Here is a 4,544-nt window from a genome sequence, read left to right as displayed (position 1 = left end):
ATGATGTTGGCTTAAAGCCAGCCGCTACGTAATATACGCTCAGATCCTGTTTGCACGCTGTCAACGTCAGCGTCAGCGTCGCAGCAGCAGCAGCAGCAGCAACAGCTGCGAGAGCGCACACACACACACACACACACAGGGGGAGAGAGAGAGAGAGAGAGGAAGTGTAAGAGAGCGCAATTAATATGAGCTGCAGCTTGATCACAAGCTTTTTGGTGCTCTAGCTCTGGTCTAAGCAGCAGCAGCGGCAGCGACGGCAGTGTGGGTGAGCGACGCGTCGCTGTTGACGTCGACGTTAATGTCAGCTGCGCAGCATCGTTGGCGCTTCGAACTCGCTTCAAACTTGCTCGATGCTGTTTGGAGCTCTTGTTGTGCGTTGTTCGATTGCGAGAGGTGTGCATGAAGAGAGTTTGAGAGAAAGAGAGAGGGGGGGGAGGGGGGTAGGCAGCATTTTTGTGGTGGTGCGGGGGGTGGAGTTTGACATTTCAGCCAATCGCGCAAGCGGCGCTTTTCAACTTTCATTAGAAATTGTGTCTCAGCCACGCCTGCTTTTGTAAGCGTTCAATGCTTGTGTGTGCGTGTGTGTGTGCGTGTGTGTGTGCGTGTGTATGTGTGTGCTCCTTGTGAGACTTAAAGCATAATCTCGGTCTGGCACTGGGTCTCGGTCGCTGTCGCTGTCTCTGTCGCTGTCGCGGTCAATGGATTGGCAGCGACGTCGCCGCTGTCGTCGTTTAGCATCTTTTAATGCAAAGAATTGTTAATAATTGCCGTTAATGAAAAATCATTTGCATGCTGCGATTGATAACTGCTAAGATTATCTCTCTCTCTCTCTTTCTCTCTCTCTCCCTCTCTTTCTTTATCTCCCTGTTTTTGTGTCACTGTCAACGCCTGCGTCAATTGTTTAAAGCTGCCCAAAATGCAAAAGCAGCAAACAAACGAGAATACACAAAAGCCGCACCAAACAAGCCACAAAATACAATAAAAGTCCAATCATAAAAAAAAAATTGTATAAATAAACAAATACAAAAAAAAATAACACACACACACACACACACAACTAGCCATTTAATCGTTTAATTTTGTATTTTTTTTATTTATTAATTATTTATTTATTTGTTTGCTTTAATGAACGTTTATGCTGTTTCGGCTACAGTTTTCGTCATCTTTCATCGTCGTCGTCGTCATCGGCAAACGTCACGAGAATTCTCAAGTCTCAAGTCGAGTCTCAAGTCTCAAGTCGAAAATCGCAAGCCTCAGCTAGATATATATCTGTATATATATATATCATGCTGATATCCGCACACATTTGTCTTTTTGCATTTATGTATTTATTATTGCGCTTTGTTAATTGCCGCTGAAATGTCACTCTTATAAACAACAGTCCTCGACTGAGCTATTTATGTTTGTGGTCAGCACTGAATTCATTTATAGCTCTTTCTTTCATTTCCTTTCATTCTTTCATTCTTATAATTATTTATTTATTTCGTTTTTTTTGGCTATTTTTAGTTTCTATTGAAGGTTTTTGGCGCACTCGAAGCTCTTATACTGTACGTATACTGTCTTATACGCATGTTAACAGCATATGACTTGTCTTTAACATTCTCCGCCCGTCTTATACGCAACTCTTATACTCTACAGTAATTGACTTGTCCTTTTTTTCTCACTTTTTTGTTACATTTACAGACGTCATCGAGTCAATAAACAACAACATTTCTTACAATTACAATGACAAATACTTGCACTTGCATACATATATAGATGATATCCGCATCGAGAATGTGTCTATTAATTGTTAATTTATTTATAAGACACTTGGCGCGATTCAATTCAATTCAACGTACGGCCTCTTTCAATTAAAGTACGAAAAATCTGCACAGATCTGCCCCAAGCCGCCCCAGCGTCCGGTCTGTGCTGGAAAATCCAAAGATCACACACACACACACACACACGCACACACACATTCACACAATCACACATCCCACTAACAACTTCCCCCTTCCATGCTCACAAAACCATATATTGGAACCACACAAGTATTATGATCTAAGAATCTTTTTAAATAATAACCAAGACTGCAAACCGGTTCTGAGCCGAACCTCGCTGAACCGGTTCGGTTGGGGTTTTTAAGCCATCCGAACCGGATCATGAACCGAAAATTTGATGTTGTACATTCCGTGTACCCGATCCTGAGCCGAACCTATTTCTTAAATAAACTCACTGGAGTTTGTTCATCGTAGTTCATTTGCAGAACTAAATGATCTACAATCGAAACTTTTCTTGGAATTAAGTGCTTATCGAGAATGAATTCGTTTCAATTCACTTAAATTATATTATAAAATAATAGGTCACCTTTATACTAATTTAGAGTATTATAAAATTATATTTATTTTTAAATTTACTTCGATGTAAAAATAATGAAAAATTATATTAAAAGAAAATTGTTGTTTTGCACATATTTATGTACTAGAACCAAGGTTCGAACCCAAACCTTGGGCTTAGGAGGTATATAAACCGGTTTGCGAACCAAACCTAAGTCTTGTTCTATGGTTCGAACCGAACCTTTACCAAAATTTTGGTGGTTTGCAGCCTTGATAACAACAAATAATTCAGTTTATACACATATATTTTTATTAATTAGAATTCACTTTTTTTTTTAATTAACAGATAACAGATGAATATATTTTTAAAATTTAGAAAATATTAATATAATTATCATATCTTCATTATATATAAAATAGCTTAAAGTTTGTGTTGTTATACTAGTATAATCAGTATACTAGTATACTGCATACAAGTACTGTATATACTATAGTCTATCATCGGGCGTTGATTGTCAGGTTGCATCGCTTGGCGAATTAATTAAATTGCAGGCATTATATAAAATTGATGAAAGTGTAAATCTGAAAATAATTGTGAGGTATTTGCACTTGGGTGTCATTAGAGCTGACTAACCGCGACCAGCACAGTTAGTAGCTGCTGCTAAGTGTACATATATCTACGTACACGATAAATATATGTACCTACATATATCTCCGATATCTCTTTGCGCTACAATTAGCTCGGCGCCTTCTCGGGCTCAACAAATGCAAATCATTTTACGAGTGCCGCAATTGCTTGCAAATAATCGCTTCTTCAAAATAGCTAGAAAAAGGTACGCAGCTCAAATACCCTATAATGTATTTAACATGAAGAACATTCTTCTTATTAAAGTTGATAGGTTTAACCAACACATTTCAATTAGGAACATTTGTTTTAATGTCTATTTAAATTGTTTGATAACTTTAAGAGATATATTAACTTTTAATGCATAAAAGTGAATGCAAAATTCAATAAAAATTTGATTAAAATTAACTGGACATTGCAAAAACGAACTCAAGTCAATTATTCTCTATAAGAATGTGTACTTCAACTATTCAAACAGTAAAGATACTTCCATTTCTTTTATATTAAGGGAACTCTCCAAATTATGTTTACTTCAGATATAGGGGTATTCGCACTTAATGATCCTTATTTCAAGAATGTCCCATCATAAAAATATTTATTTTATGCAACTTAACTGAAAATGTATTCTTTTTATAAGACTGTGATGAACACAAAAATTTAACTTTATATTTTTTGAATACAAAGATTATTATTATACACTCAATCGGTAAGTTTATTAGATAAAAGATGTGTAGTGATTTTTTTTAGCAAAATCGAAATTTTTTCGGGTTTTCTTGACTAATTTTAATCTTGAGTCCTTTCCATTTTATCTGCATAAATAATATCCTGAATGCATACCCAAAAAAATGCATGCTAAAATCAAGAATTTTAAGTTTGAGTCTTAGAATGATTTTTTTTCAGTGCACATATTAAGAGTGTGAGAATTTAAAATAACTGCATACATTTAGGCTTAGGACCTTTGAGTAATCCTTGCAGCTAAGTAAACTAGTGTTGTGTAGTTGTATAATTAACTGTATAAGTACATTTTATTGATATGATTACAGGGCATATTGCAATCGTTCATTTAGGCATTGGAAATTGCGACTGCTGAGGTGGCAGCATAAGCATAGACAACAGTTTTTTGAACATAAATCATTGTTATGGTAAATCCACGATGACAATATGGGTCAACTGTTATACACTCGCATACACAAATACACAAATATGTAGTAAACTCGGGCCGCTGCTTACCCACAGCTCTGCCGGCGTCGCAGTCGTCACACAGTTGTTGCTGTCGCCGCCGTCGTCGTCGTCGTCTGTTTACCTTAGCACCCAACTACCGCACTTGAATTTTTAATAACCTTTTCAAGTTCACTGTTAGCATGCAACAGTGTGTGTGGCTGTGTGTGTGTGTGTGTGTGCAGGTCTGTGTTTGTGTGTGTACAGGTGTGTGTATGCCTGATAGCTGTACTGTCAACTTTAACGCTGTCAGCAACGCGATGCCTGCCTATCAGTCAGCCCAGTTTACATTGGCCAAAAGATGTGGGAAGACGAGGGGTGCGGGGCTTGTTTTTGTTAACTTAGCGCCAGCTCTACATGCAAATGCGTATTAGATACAGTTA

This window comes from Drosophila innubila, chromosome X (assembly GCF_004354385.1).
Source record: "Drosophila innubila isolate TH190305 chromosome X, UK_Dinn_1.0, whole genome shotgun sequence".
In the NCBI taxonomy this organism is placed as follows: Eukaryota; Metazoa; Arthropoda; class Insecta; order Diptera; family Drosophilidae; genus Drosophila; species Drosophila innubila.
Note: the sequence above shows the minus strand (reverse complement) of the source record.